The sequence below is a fragment of the Heptranchias perlo genome, chromosome 7 (genome assembly GCF_035084215.1).
Source record: "Heptranchias perlo isolate sHepPer1 chromosome 7, sHepPer1.hap1, whole genome shotgun sequence".
In the NCBI taxonomy this organism is placed as follows: Eukaryota; Metazoa; Chordata; class Chondrichthyes; order Hexanchiformes; family Hexanchidae; genus Heptranchias; species Heptranchias perlo.
Genome location: NC_090331.1, coordinates 89,620,074 through 89,636,081, shown reverse-complemented (window position 1 = coordinate 89,636,081; position 16,008 = coordinate 89,620,074).

Genomic DNA, 16,008 nt, shown 5'->3' with positions numbered 1-16,008 from the left:
ACATAAAAATATTGGAGATGGGAAAAAAGACTGTTTGACCGGGCGGAGCAGTTGGAGGCCGCAGGTCATGTGATGAAACCTCCATAAATATGTTCAATTAGAGTCGGCAACCCTACCGAGAGGTGACGTGTTACGCAGGGGCTCGTAGCCCATCATTATCGTACCAGCTAAATATTATTTCAATAAATCAGCTCCACAAATAAACTGGACACCCGTTAGCAGGGGCCCAGTTAACAAAAGCGTTTCTTACACTACGTCTGCTGAGATCCCTAGTTTCCTCCTGGGATATTTGAATTAGTTCAGCTGCGTGCTGCTTAAGAGGGCTGGTCCTCACGACATCCCAAAGCGCTTTACAGCCAATGAAGTACTTTTGAAGTGTAGTCACAGCAAGCTCCAAAAGACATTGTCTTTGGTCCCCACCACAAACTCCGTTCCCTCGCCATTGACTCCATCCCGCTCCCTGGCCGCCGTCTCAGGCTGAACTAGACTGTTCGCTACCTCGACGTCCTAACTGACCCTGAGCTGAGCTTCCAACTCCATAACCGTGCCATCACAAAGACCACCCTCTTCCACCTCAATAACTTCGCCCATCTCCCCCCTTGCCTCAGCTCATTTGCTGCTGAAACCCTCCTCCATGCTTTTGTTACCTCCAGACTGGACTATTCCAATGCTCCACTGGCCGGCCTCCCATCTTCCACCCTCCATAAACTTGAGCTCATCCAAAACTCTGCTGCCTGTATCCTAACTCGCACCAAGTCCCGTTCACCCATCACCCCTGTGCTCGCTGACCTACGTTGGTTCCCGGTCCGGCAACGCATAGATTTTGAAATTCTCATCCTTGTGTTCAAATTGCTCCATGACATCAGGTTATGGAAGGATTTGAACACGTAGATAGTAATTTTGGAATCACGCCTTGAGTTGATATTCTTCCCAGAGCTATCATTCTATCGGCTGAGGAGAAGTAACAACTGCACCCACCCATTCCTGCAATTCCCAAAATCCTGAAATATAAGTGTGTGCAATATGCATCATCATGATTCTCTCGGCTCATCGGTGGGAGAAGCTGAAACTTGTCTTCCCTCAGCCTACAACAGTGGTTAGGAATTTGATTTTTCCAAATGATCTTAAATTGGAACGTGAACTTTGGAACCATTTTGAGAAAGCTTTTGATGAGGAAGCTATTTACAAGTGCTCATTCTTACTCCATAGAGAGGGGAAGTGAGAAAGAGAGACAGAGACAGATAGAGAGACTGAGTGGTTGTAACACTGACTTTTTTTTTGTTTACTCACTTCAGTCCCCACCACTTAAAACGTTCATGTTTAAAACGAGCAGTCGCTCATATTGGCCAAAAAGCGATAATCATTATCCATTTGCGTTAACGTCAATTTCAAAAATTCATTGTCGGTTATAGCATCTTTAGTGCTCCGTTTATTTTGGGCCGTAAGAGCTGTGCTTACTGACCAGTTGGGACCTCGTTAAGGTAATAAAAGAGCCTTATTGAGGCAGACTTAATTTTAACCTTTCGTATTTTCAGATGAGAATCCTTCACCAAAACCTGCATGGCTGTGCATGAGATTTCCGCCCCATTAAGGACTGACCAAAGCAAAGAGAGAACTCTAAATTAAAAGCAAAATACTGTGGATGCTGGAAATCTGGAATAAAAACAGAAAATGCTGGAAATACTCATTGAGTCTGGCAGCATCAGTGGAGAAAGAAACAGAGTTGACGTTTTAGGTCGATGACCCTTCGTCAGACCTGGAAGAAGTTGAAGATGAAATAGTTTTTAAGCAAGTACAGAGCCAGGGAAAGGGTGGGGGGAGGAAAGAACAAAAGGGAAGTTCTGTGATAGGATGGAGGGCAGGAATAATTACATGACAAAAGGGATGATGGTGCAAGGCAAGGAGGGTGGTAATGGGATAAGTAAAGAAACAAAAGAGCAATGCATGAGGATCTGCTCGTATGTACAATACATGAGGAGAGAGAGGAAGCATTAATTAATATATGTAGTCTCACTCAATAACAACACTCAATTTTATGGATTATAACCAAAACCTGGATACTTTTTCCAATTGCATCATTGTCAATGGGCAGCAATCTAATTAAAATCAGATCAAAATGAAAGAACAAAAGGAATGCAAGAAAATGAAAGGATTCTACAGGCTGAGGCTTAATTTAAATTAAGTGAGACCCACCATTGATTGTATCGTGTCCATCAACTCCCCCAGATGCTGGTATAAAAAGCAACAAAGAGACACAAAGAAAGCAATAAGAGGAGCAGAAAGAAAATATGAAAAAACAAATCACAAGGGATAGCAAAGCTAACAGCAAACATTTTTACAAATATATTAAGAGAAGGAGAGTGGTAAAAAGGAGTGGGAGCCCATTAAGAACAGATGTTGGCCAGACTATAAGGGACAATAAGGAAACGGCACACTTGTGAGTACTTTGCATCCATAGAGTGTTCCAAATTTCCACTACCCTTTGTGTGAAAAAGTGCTTCCTGACTTCTTCCATGAACGGCCTGGCTCTAATTTTAACATTATGTCCTCTTGTTCTGGATTCTCCCACCAGAGGAAATAGTTTCTCTGTATCTAACTTATCGAATCCCTTTATCATTTTAAACATCTCGATTAGATCACCCCTTAATCTTCTATATTCAAGGGAATACAAGCCTAGTCTATGCAACCTGGCCTCATAATTTAACCCTTTCAGCCCTGGTATCATTCTGGTGAATCTGCGCTGCACCCCCTCCAAGGCCAGTATATCCTTCCTGAGGTTCAGTGCCCAAAACTGAACACAGTACACAAGATGGAGTCTCACCAGAGCTCTGCACAACTGAAGCATAACTTCCTCACTTCTGTATTCCAGCCCTCTTGAGATAAAGGCCAACATTCCATTAGCCTTTTTGATTGCTTTTTGCAACTGTGCACTAGCTTTTAGTGATTTGTGTACATGGACACCTAATTCCCATTACATCTCCACAGCTCACAATCTCTCACTATTATGAAAATATTCCGATTTATCTTTGTCGGATCCAAAGTGGATGACCTCGCATTCAACTCCATGTCACAGTTTTGCCCACTCATTTAATATGTCTGTCCCTGAATGATTTCCTGCTTCCATCTACACAATTTACTGTGCCTCCTAATTTGGTGTAATCCTCAAACTTGGATATACAACTCTCTATTCCTTCACCCAAGTCATTAATATACATGGTAAAAAGCTCAGGCCCCAGTACAGATCCCTGGGGAACACCATATGTCACATCCCGCCTATCAGAGAACATTCTTTTTATCCCTACTCTCTGTCTCCTACCTCCCAACCAATTACTGACCCACATCACAAGGTTACCTCCAATTCCATGTGCTTTCATTTTTGCTAATAACCTCTTGTGTGGAACCTCATCAAATGCCTTCTGGAAGTCCATATAGATAGCATCCATAGACACTCCCCTATCCCCCTTCAACTAGATTAGTCAGACATGACCTACCCTTCACAAATCCATGTTGATTCTCTGTGATCAGCTTATACTTGTCCAAATGCTCAGTCATTCTGTCTGTAATATGTTCCAGTAACTTCCCCATAACTAATGTTAAACTGACTGATCTGTACTTGCCTGGTTTCTCCCTCTCTTCCTTCTTAAACAATTGTAAACAATTTTACAACACCAAGTTATAGTCCAGCAATTTTATTTTAAATTCACAAGCTTTCGGAGGCTTCCTCCTTCCTCAGGTGAACGTTTCCTCCTTCCTCAGGTGAACAAACGTTCACCTGAGGAAGGAGGAAGCCTCCGAAAGCTTGTGAATTTAAAATAAAATTGCTGGACTATAACTTGGTGTTGTAAAATTGTTTACAATTGTCAACCCCAGTCCATCACCGGCATCTCCACATCATTCTTAAACAATGGTGTGGCATTTGATACTTTCCAATCCAAAGGTGCAATTTTTGAATCTAGAGCGCTTTGGAAGATTCAGACTAAAAGTGAGACATTAACTGAGGACCCGTCTGCCTATTCTAGTGGATGTTAAAGATCCATATAACATTTGAAGAGGAGCAGGGAGTTCTCCCAGTATCCGGGCCAACATTCCTCCCTCAACCAGAAACAGATGAACTTATCATTCATTCAATTGCTGTTTGCAGGATCGTGTTATCCCTCATTTTGGCCCCTGCATTTGCCTATGTAAGTAATTCATTGTATGTGAGGCACTTTGGGACCTCTCTGGGACTTATTACTAATTCGGAGCTATTTTCTGCGGATCTGATCCCATATTACTTCAGTTATGTGGAGAGACTGGAGAAGCTGGGGTTGTTCTCCTTGGAGCAGAGAAGGTTAAGGGGAGATTTAATAGAGGTGTTCAAAATTATGAGGAATTTTGGTATAGAGAGGTAGAAACAGTTTCCACTGGCAGGAGAGTCGGTAACCAGAGAACACAGATTTAAGATAATTGGCAAAAGAACCAGAAGGGAGCGAGTTGTTATGATCTGGAATGCGCTGCCTGAAAGGGTGATGGAAGCAGATTCAATAGTAACTTTCAAAAGGGAATTGGATAAATACTTGCAAAGGAAAAATTTGCAGGGCTACGGGGAAAGAGCAGGGGAGTGGGACTGATTGGATAACTCTTTCAAAGAGCCAGCATAGGCACGATGGGCTAAATGGCCTCCTTCTATGATTCTATGATTCCATCTTAAAAAGTCTTTTTTTTAAAGCAGCAATGAAAAATCTACACACACTTGCCCAACTCCCATCAATGGCAAATTTGATTAGACAGGCTGGAGCACATGTTTAAAGTATTACACAGAAGACCATTATCTGATTTCCTGTTATCGGAGCCTTGGCATTTTCCAAACCACTTTTACATCAACCTAACCCAATTATGCAGCTCCCTGTTATCCAAATTCATTAGTCTCCAGAACAGTTTAGATAACAAACATATGTCTTGGCAGGGAAGGTGCTTGGGGGGAGCAGGGGGGGGAGAATCATTGTTAGTCTGGTGCAACACCTAGTGCACAGGCATGTTACAGCAGGCTTGTACCTGCATACAGAACAAGACAAGGAACGAAAGACTTGCATTTATATAGCACCTTTCACAACCTCAGGATGTCCCAAAGCGCTTTGCAGCCAATTAAATACTTTTTTGAAGTGTAGTTACTGTTGTAATGTAGGAAACACAGCAGCCAATTTGCGCACAGCAAGGTGCCACAAACAGCAATGAGGTAAATGATCAGATAATTTGTTTTTAGGGCACCAGGGAGAAATTCCCAGCTCTTCTTCAAAATATTGTCTTGGGATCTTTTACGTCCACCTGAAAGGGCAGATGGGGCCTCAGTTTAACGTCCATTCCGACAGTGCAGCACTCCTTCAGTACTGCACTACCAGCCTAGATTTTGTGCCCGGACTTCTAGAGCAGGACTGTGCCCATGAGCACACACTACCCACTGAACCACGGTTGACACCCGGTGAGGAAGAGATAAGGGGGCTGATTTTCATCGGGGGAGGGGGGCAAACGAGGCACCAACTTACTGCTGAAGGTGTGCCCACTTCTGATTTTCGGGTGGACCTCCATTTAAGCAGCCTGTATACCCACCAGAAACAGGACACCCAACATGAACCAGATCTGCCATCAATACTACCTCCTCACCCTGCCCACAAACCACAGGCAGTATAAGTCAGCTGTGGCTCAGTGGTCAGCACTCTTATTTGCTGAGGTAGAAGGTTGTGGGTTCAACTCCTACTTCAGAGATTTGAATACAAATTTTAAGCTGACTCTCTAGTGCAGTACTGAGGGAGTTAAACATTAAACTGAAACCCTGTCTGCCCTTTCATTTAAGAGATCCAATTGCACTATTTGAAGAAAAGCACGGGAGTTCTCCCTAGTGTCCTGACCAATATTTATCCTTTAACCAACATCACTAAAACAGTTTAATTGGTCACTTATTTCATTGTTGTTTGTGGGAGCTTGCTGTGCGCAAATTGGCTGCCACGTTTCCTACATTACAACAGTGACTTTGTTGGTCAAGAAGCAATCTGGGACATCCCGAGGCCGTGAAAGGATCTATATAAATGCAAGCTCTTTCTTCCTTTTGCTTTGTTTGGACTGCACATTTAATGTTGCATCCTTCTCTGCTCACCAAGAAATAAAAGAGTGATTCAGGTGCTGGAGACGGTGCAGAGAGCAGCCATGAGGCTGATTGCTAGTGTCAGGGATCTGAGTTACTGGAACAACGTGGGCTTCTCATTCTAGAAAGGAGATGTCTGAGATGTGATTTTTATAAAAGGTATATTAAGACTGTTAGAAAAATTTAACCTGGAATATTACTTAAAATTAAACCGTGGAAATGGAATTAAGAGACACAGGTTCAAACTAATAAAAGATAGCATTAGAACTGATAGCAAGGAAATTTTCATCACACAAAGAGTGAGCGAGATGTGGAAGAAGCTTCCAGGTAAACCAGTGGAGGCAAAACACTGGAATCATTTAAGAAACAGTTGGTTACGACTGTAGAGTGAGGGACGAGGTTGGGGGGGGTGGGTGGGGTTTGCAGGGGAGGGTGTTGTGTTAGGATCTCTCTGGATGGATGGACTAAGATGGCCATCCCCATCAGTAACTCTCTTGTGATCCATGTTGCATCGATGTGCCTGGTGGGTGAGCTGTATTCAGTAAACTGCTCCGTAAAATAAATGCAAATATTAGGCTTTACAACAGGGCCACCCTGTGGAGACAAGAGACCACAACAACTACTACACGGACCACAGAAAGATAACAGGAGCACAATCCCAAGCAGGGAGCTCCTCAGCCTTTTGTGCAAGTTGTCTGTTGACCATAGGTGCAACTACTCTCAGGAGCGCATTCTGACCACCAGCACACTCTGCCCTCGTGCTCACTCTGCCCACGGACACACTCTGTCCACATTCATACTCTGCCCATGAGCACACTCACCACCTGCCCTCGTGTGCATTCTGCCCATGAGCGCACTCTGATCACGTGCACATCCCGCCCGTGAGCGCACTCTGATCACGTGCACATCCTGACCGTGAGCGCACTCTGATCACGTGCACATCCTGACCGTGAGCGCACTCTGATCACGTGCACATCCTGACCGTGAGCGCACTCTGATCACGTGCACATCCTGCCCGTGAGCGCACTCTGATCACGTGCACATCCCGACCGTGAGCGCACTCTGATCACGTGCACATCCCGACCGTGAGCGCACTCTGATCACGTGCACATCCCGACCGTGAGCGCACTCTGATCACGTGCACATCCTGACCGTGAGCGCACTCTGATCACGTGCACATCCTGACCGTGAGCGCACTCTGATCACGTGCACATCCTGACCGTGAGCGCACTCTGATCACGTACACATCCCGACCGTGAGCGCACTCTGATCACGTGCACATCCTGCCCGTGAGCGCACTCTGATCACGTGCACATCCCGACCGTGAGCGCACTCCGACCATGGGAACTCCCTTTCCACCTTCATACTCTGCTCACGAGCACATTGTGCACACTCTGCCCAACTGCACTCTAGCCACGAGCACACTTTGCACATGAGCATACTGCTCACGAGCACGCACTGCCCACGAGCACACACTGCCCACGAGCACACACTTCCGACGTTCATACTCTGCTCACAAGCACATTGTGCACACTCTGCCCATTTATACTTTGCCCACGTGTGCACTCTGCCCATGAGCACACTCTGCCCATTTATACTCTGCTCATGAACACACTCTGCCCATTTATACTTTGCCCACGTGTGCACTCTGCCCATGAACACACTCTGCCCATTTATACTCTGCTCATGAACACACTCTGCCCATTTATACTTTGCCCACGTTCACACTCTGCCCATTTATACTTTGCCCACGTGTGCACTCTGCCCATGAACACATTCTGCCCATTTATACTTTGCCCACGTGTGCACTCTGCTCACGAGCAGTCTGCCCATTTATACTTTGCCCATGTGTGCACTCTGCTCATGAACACATTCTGCCCATTTATACTTTGCCCACATGTGCACTCTGCTCATGAACACACTCTGCCCATTTATACTTTGCCCACGTGTGCACTCTGCTCATGAACACACTCTGCCCATTTATACTCTGCTCATGAACACACTCTGCCCATTTATACTTTGCCCACATTCACACACTGCCCATTTATACTTTGCCCATGTGTGCACTCTGTTCATGAACACACTCTGCCCATTTATACTCTGCTCATGAACACACTCTGCCCATTTATACTTTGCCCACGTTCACACTCTGCCCATTTATACTTTGCCCACGTGTGCACTCTGCCCATGAACACATTCTGCCCATTTATACTTTGCCCACGTGTGCACTCTGCTCACGAGCAGTCTGCCCATTTATACTTTGCCCATGTGTGCACTCTGCTCATGAACACATTCTGCCCATTTATACTTTGCCCACATGTGCACTCTGCTCATGAACACACTCTGCCCATTTATACTTTGCCCACGTGTGCACTCTGCTCATGAACACACTCTGCCCATTTATACTCTGCTCATGAACACACTCTGCCCATTTATACTTTGCCCACATTCACACACTGCCCATTTATACTTTGCCCATGTGTGCACTCTGTTCATGAACACACTCTGCCCATTTATACTCTGCTCATGAACACACTCTGCCCATTTATACTTTGCCCACGTTCACACACTGCCCATTTATACTTTGCCCACGTGTGCACTCTGCTCATGAGCAGTCTGCCCATTTATACTTTGCCCACGTGTGCACTCTGTTCATGAACACACTCTGCCCATTTATACTCTGCTCATGAACACACTCTGCCCATTTATACTTTGCCCACGTTCACACACTGCCCATTTATACTTTGCCCATGTGTGCACTCTGCCCACATTCAGCCCATGAGCACACTCCATTTCCTAGGACTGAGATCCCTTAAAATGAACACAAAATAAATACCACTCCTGACATTCAAAGTTTAAATAGCAGTTAATATGAAGGAGAGAACACACTTGCCTTTATATAGCGCCATTCACAACCTCAAGATATCTCAACGTGCTTCAGAGCCAATGAATTACTTTTGAAGTGTAGCCAGTTATAGTGTCGGAAAACATGCCTCTTTAACAGTAGCCATTTTGAATTAATGCCTTGTGACGCAAGGCATGTGCGTATGGGGGCCAGGGTGTCTGCCATTGGATCAGCATCCTGTACTTGGGGTACAACTGCTCTGACTGAACTCGGGCAATGTTGATAGTTACACTGTTCATAGCTTGTATTAAGCTTCAGGTGACAGCCTTGGCTCAGATAGTAGCACTCTTACCTCTAAGTTAGAATGTTGTGGGTTCAAACCCCACTCTGGAGACTTGAGCACAAAATCTTGGCTAATACTCCAAAGTAGTATTGAGGGGTTGCTGTCTTTTGGATTAGATGTGGTGGACATGGACGTATTCAAAGAACAGGGGAGTTCTCCCGGCCAATATTTATCCCTCAATCAACATCACTAAACATATTATTTGGTCATTTATCTCATTGCTGTTTCTGGGACCTTGCTGTATGCAAATTGGGTGCCTTGTATTCCTACACTATAACAGTGGCTACATTTCAAAAATACTTCATTGGCTGAGGAGCGCTTTGAGACGTCCTGAGGTCATGAATGGCGCTATATGAAAGCAAGTCTGTTCTTTCTTTCACATTAACAGAACTAATGTGGGGCAACTTAAGGTCATTTCTGAAGTTCAAGCCTTTGACTCATAATCTGATCAAGTGCTCCAATACATGGGATGAGGCCCCAGACTCATTGAGGGACCCTCACAGATCCTCAGACTTCATCTTCCAACATTGCTTTGCAAGGCATGTCACATCAAGGCAGGTGGACTACTTGGACAAGGAACATGCAGAACATACACGACTTCTCAGGACTCTATGCTGCAGTGTATGGAACATGAGAAAGCTGCGGTGACAAGAAATTAATCTGCATAGTCTGATGTAAGAGCAGGCCAGTTACAACGGTCAGTCACATACAGGTGTTATTACATCTACGGTATTATAAATACACAATGTGCTGTACGTTCTCTGGTATTCTGCTGGGAACAAGTATTAGGTTTATCTTATTATAGAATATAGTCTACATTCTTAACCTCCGCTTGCAAACAGAAAGTGCCGCCTTTGAATGGTAGAATATCCCTACAGTATTCTAATCCAGCCGGCCTCGCATCCAATTGTATTTTGAAGTCACCCAACGATTTTGACTATTTCCTGTACATTATTCCAAATGTTTATCGCCCTTTGAGTAAAGACACTGGGGCAGATTATGGCAGAGTGCAGAGAGAAAAATCAGGAGGGAGGATTGCATGCCCATAATAGAGTCCGCCTGAATTTCCATTCTGCACTCCGTCCAGATGATCCTTTACAACCTACAAGAGGAAAATCTGCAGCCCCTTTTTAGATTGGTCTTAAATTTATCTTCCATTAATTTGAATCCATGTCATTCAACTGGCCTAATGTATCATTTAGTGATATTCTGGGTTTATCTTACCAAATTATTTAATACCTTATATACCTGAGGTTGCCCCTCAACCTTCTCTCTAGAATGCTGTCCTTAAGCTTCCCTAATCTTTCCTCATTATTCTTCCCCTTTACATTTGGGATCATTCTTATTCTCTCCAATACATGGACGTCCCTTCCTGAAGCAGAGTGGCCAGAACTGCATGTAGAACTCCGAGTGAGGTCTGTCATTATAAAACCTCCCAAAAAACCCCGACTGTTCAGCTTGTCCATAACCCCCATCCCCGCTGTCTCACACTAACTCCATCCCCAAACTCATTCAATTTAATATTCTCATCTCCAAATCCCTTCATGGCCTTGCCCTACCCTATTTTGATCATCTGATCCAGCCTTAAGTTCCTCTCCATATCCCTCTGGTATTCAGATTGGCCTTCTCTACATCTCCCCACTCCTCCCCCTCTACCATTGGGGGCAGAGCCTTCGGTCATCTTGTCCCTGCTGAAACCCAAGTCTCACTACCTCTCTTCCTGTCTTTAAATGTCTCCTCAAAACCCATCTCTTAAACTAAGACATTCAAGGACCTTTCCTCTCTCAGAAAGGCTACATCCACTTTTCTCCTACTTTGGGATGTTTCCTACATTAAAGGCCATGTACAAGGATGCAATGTAGCTATTCACCAAGCTTCCTTTGATAGCACCTCCCAGCCCAACAACAACAACTTGCATTTATACAGCGCCATTAATGTAGTAAAACATCCCAAGGCGCTTCACAGGAGCGATTATCAAACAAAATTTGACACCGAGCCACATAAGGTGATATTAGGACAGGTGACCAAAAGCTTGGTCAAAGAGGTAGGATTTAACGAGCGTCTTAAAGGAGGAGAGGTAGCGAGGCAGAGAGGTTTAAGGAGGGAATTCCGGAGCTTAGGACTTAGACAGCTGAAGGCACGGCTGTCAATGGTGGAGCGATTAAAATCAGGGATGCGCAAGAGGCCAGAATTGGAGAAAGTTACAGAGATAGGGAGAGGCGAGGCTAAGGAGGGATTTGAAAACAAGGATGAGAATTTTAAAATCGAGGCTTTCCCGGATCGGGAGCCAAAGTAGGTCAGCGAGCACAGGGGTGATGGGTGAACGGGAGTTGGTGCAAATTAGGATACGGGCAGCAGAGTTTTGGATGAGCTCAAGTTTATGGAGGGTGGAAGATAGGAGGCCGGCCAGTCTAGAGGTGACAAAGGCATGGATGAGGGTTTCAGCAGCAGATGAGTTGAGGCAGAGACGGGTGATATTACAGAGGCGGAAGTAGGTGGTCTTGGTGATGGAGCAGATATGTGGTTGATGCTCATCTCAGGGTCAAATGGGATGCCAAGGTTGCGAACGGACTGGTTCAGCCTTGGACAGTGGCCAAGGAGAAGGATGGAGTCGGTGGCTAGGGAACGGAGTTTGTGGCGGGAACTGAAGACAATGACCTCTACCACCAAGAAGGACAAGAGCAGCAAACATCATCACCTCCAAATCCTGGGCATATATCGCCGTTCCTTCATTATTGCTGGGTCAATATTCTTGAAATCCCTACCTCGTGCCATCGTGGGCACCATCACCAGTGGTTCAAAGAGAAGGCCCACCATCACCATTTCAGGACAACTAGGAATGGACAATAAATGCGGCTTTGCCAGCACTACCCACTTAATAAATAAACAAATATAAATGTTGTTATTATTCTATGTATCCCAACGTTCTGTTTGCTTTTTTAAATTGCTTTTTCACATCGTCTCAACATTGACAGTTGTCTGAACAGGCCCCTTTAAAGGTTCCCTGTATTAATTCTATTCCTTTCATTGCACATCCATGTCACATGCTTTGTTAATCCAATATACAATACTTAACATTTGCCAGGACTAAATTTCATTTGCCATTTGTCTGCCCAGTAGCATAACTAATCTAAATCCTTCCGCAAATCATTACCTGCATCCGCCAAACCTACTGCTCCCCTTATTTGTGTTATCTGCACATTGAACAAGGAAGACATAAAGTGACAAACGGTTCCAGACGATTAACAGGCCATCAATGGTTACCACTCACCTATCTCAACTCCTGCAGCAGCAGATTTCGCAAAAGGCACATGATAAGGTGCTGCATAGGAGGGTTTTTGATAAAATTAAGGCAGACAATATATATAATACATATATTAGATAGACAGACAGGCAGATAGTTAGATAGATAGATAATAGATAGACAGATAGAGTTAGACAGATGATATAGATAACATATATAAAATATAATAGCACATTATATATATATTATATAAATGTAAGGAATCTTACAACACCAGGTTATAGTCCAACAAATTTATTTTAAAATCACAAGCTTTCGGAGATTATCCCCTTCACCTGACGAAGGGGATAATCTCTGAAAGCTTGTGATTTTTAAATAAATTTGTTGGACTTTAACCTGGTGTTGTAAGATTCCTTACATTTGTCCACCCCAGTCCATCACCGGCATCTCCACATCATATATATTATATAGAGGGAGCACAAATCAAAATTTGCAGACAACTCATAAAAGAGAGTGTGGTTAACTGGAAGGGACTTCAGGAGGACATTGATAGGTTAGTATATTGAATGGATAGATGTCAGATGAAATTTAATAAGGCAAATACAGAAAAACTATTTCCACTGCTCGGTGAGTTAGTAATTAGGCCGCATAAATTTAGGACTAGCACCAAAAGCATGAAAGGAGAGGGTCAGGAGAATGTTTTCCCCATAGGGGGTTGTTAGCAGTGGGTGAATCACAATCCATAATAGCTTTTTAAAAAAATAAAAGGGTATTACAAAAGGGCAGGGCAACTAAGTGGATAGCTCTTTTAGAGAGCTGGCGCAAGCGTGATGGGCCGAATGGCCCCCTTTAATGCTGGTAAATTTAGAGGTCTTGACAGCCATTTGTTCTGAGAAGTTACCACAAGATCCATTTCTGGGTAACGTCAATTGGCAAAACAGGACCAAGTCAACTCTTTCTGAAGAGTCCATTTGTGAAGCTGGGCTGAGTCTCTGCTGAAGGCACCAGCCCTGCACCCTAGTACTGTGTTGAGCAGACAGGGTTGTGAGGTTCTGATGATAGCAGTGCCATATCAGTGCAGTATTGAGGCAAAGAGCGCAACAAGCATTCCCTCCTTGCTTTTATACTATATACGGGGCAGATTTGCTCTTGTGCAAATAATCAGCGGCGTGTGACTGGGGTAATGCCTTTCTGGGCTTCCCTTTGCTTGACTCGTCAATGGGTTAAATTAATATTGGAGAAGATTTTAGGATCTTGGGACCTCACTTTGTCCCTTTTAATGCGGTAAGGAAGTTGCTTCCCCTGATCCTACGCCAGGCAGTAGGAGTGCACTGACTCTCCAGTCATTCCCCACGAGTTCTGATCTCAATCGGCAGGGTCAAACCAAACCAATTCGCAAGGCTTCTGCACGCCCTCTACTGGCCAGCTCAATAATTGCTGGACAATGGCAGGTCCAGTTCGGCTATTAATCATCCTGGTTGGGGTATTGAGAGTGACTGGAGATATGGGGGGAGAAGAGAAGGCATGAAGGGTAAAAATAACAATAAAATGACACCTTGTAGCATCTTAATAGTATCAGAATCAACACTTTCAATACAAAAAACATCCAGGCAGATACAGCATTTAGCCCACTGGACTCCCAACTATACTGGATTCCCCCCAACAGCTCCAGGTTAATATCGTACAAAGTTTGCACAGGCATTCTAATGTTTTTTTAAGCCACCTGAATGAGGGAACTAGGCAGAGTCTGCTTCTGATCTTCAGGCTTCTATCCTGATGGTTTGAATGAAGAAATATATAGACATACAAAAGTGAAGGGCAGGAAAAGACCAGCTGGTCCCTCAAGCCTGCCCCACACCATGATGGCCAGAGCATTGAAACATTGGTCCATTGAAAACAGCCTACGAACATTTAAGCAAGAGTTTAAATTTGTGTACTTTTCTAACTATCAGAGTTGTAGATAAGAACTTTGGTACAAAGTATGAACTTTGTTTTCTGGTGGTAGATTGTGAAGTTGCTGCGGTGGGTTACCATTGAAGGCCCCCCTCCCCCCCCAATAATCCAAGTAAAGGACTATTTCAACGAGCAGTGAATTATCAGAATTTACCAAAATAATACAGCCTCATTTGTTGAGGACTGAGTGGAAGATTTATATTCATTTGTGAGTGAACACTCTGCTTACAAAGGGTATTATTCAAATAAATAAATAAATATGTAAAAACAATTAATGCAGGCACTCTGCCGTTCTGCAATCACAAATGCCCGGGCAGACCAGGTGGTAAAACAGCACCAAACACCCCTTTAATTTCTAGTCGGAATTGTTCCACAGCGTCGCTCAGCTGGCTGTTCTGCCTTCATTCCCTCCCTCTAATGCAGATGGTTGAAGCTGGGGAGTGACTTGCTCTTTGGCATTTACTGATGTTCAGCATTCAATAAACGCACTCACGGTTAAACAGCCACTCTCCTCGACTGCATCCTCAGCGAGAGGAATATATAAACCCTCACCCCTCTTCTACCCTCCTGAGAGTATATCTTCACAGGTGCTGATTGACTCACTGGGTGGTCAGTTTTCGCGAATGAGGCTAGACGGTGAGTGTCAATGACCTATTTGACCACACTGTCTGCACACATGCGCCCGTTCCGGTAGGAGTTATTGGACAGCAATCAGGAGAGGGACTTCTTGTTGAGGTTTCCCTCTCCCGTCCCACACGTCCTGGGATACTGAGGCCTCCTCCACCGCGCTCCTGACTGAAATCAGCTAACGCAGCGCAAAGGGTTGAACTAGAGTTGCCAACTCCAGTTGGACGTATTTCTGGAGGTTTCATCACGTGACCTCCGACCTCCAACCACCCCACCCGGTCAAACAGCCTTTATACTGCATCCCCACATTTCCAGTATTTTTACTACAAATAAACAAAAGTGTTCAAAGAAAGTGAATGAAACACACAATTTTTTTCAGTGCCCCTATGATTTTTCTCCTGGGACTTTGCTTGTGGCAGTGCTCAGGTGATTAATCTTTAATTCCTGGAGACTTCGGGACAATGCTGGAAGTTTGGCGACCCTAGGCTGGACGAGGGGGCCTTCTGATCGGCACTTGGGGGGGGAGGGAGGGGGGGTGGGAAGAAAATAAAATAGATTTATTTGAAGGAAAACAAATCCTCTTCCATTCCTCATGGACTTTTTTTGCACCGTTATGACCTGTGAATACTGTACATAGTTCTGGTCTCCGTATTACAATAAGGATATAGGAGCACTGAAGAAAGTGCAAAAAAGATTTACAAGGACGACACCAGAACTGAGAGGGTATAACTAACAAGAAAGACTGAACAGTTTTCTCCAGAAAAGAGAAGGCTGAGGGGTGACCTTTAAAATTATAGAGGGCTTTGATAGGGTAGACGTGGAGAAGATGTTTCCACTTGTTGGGGAGACCAAAACTAGGGGGTCAGAAATATAAGATA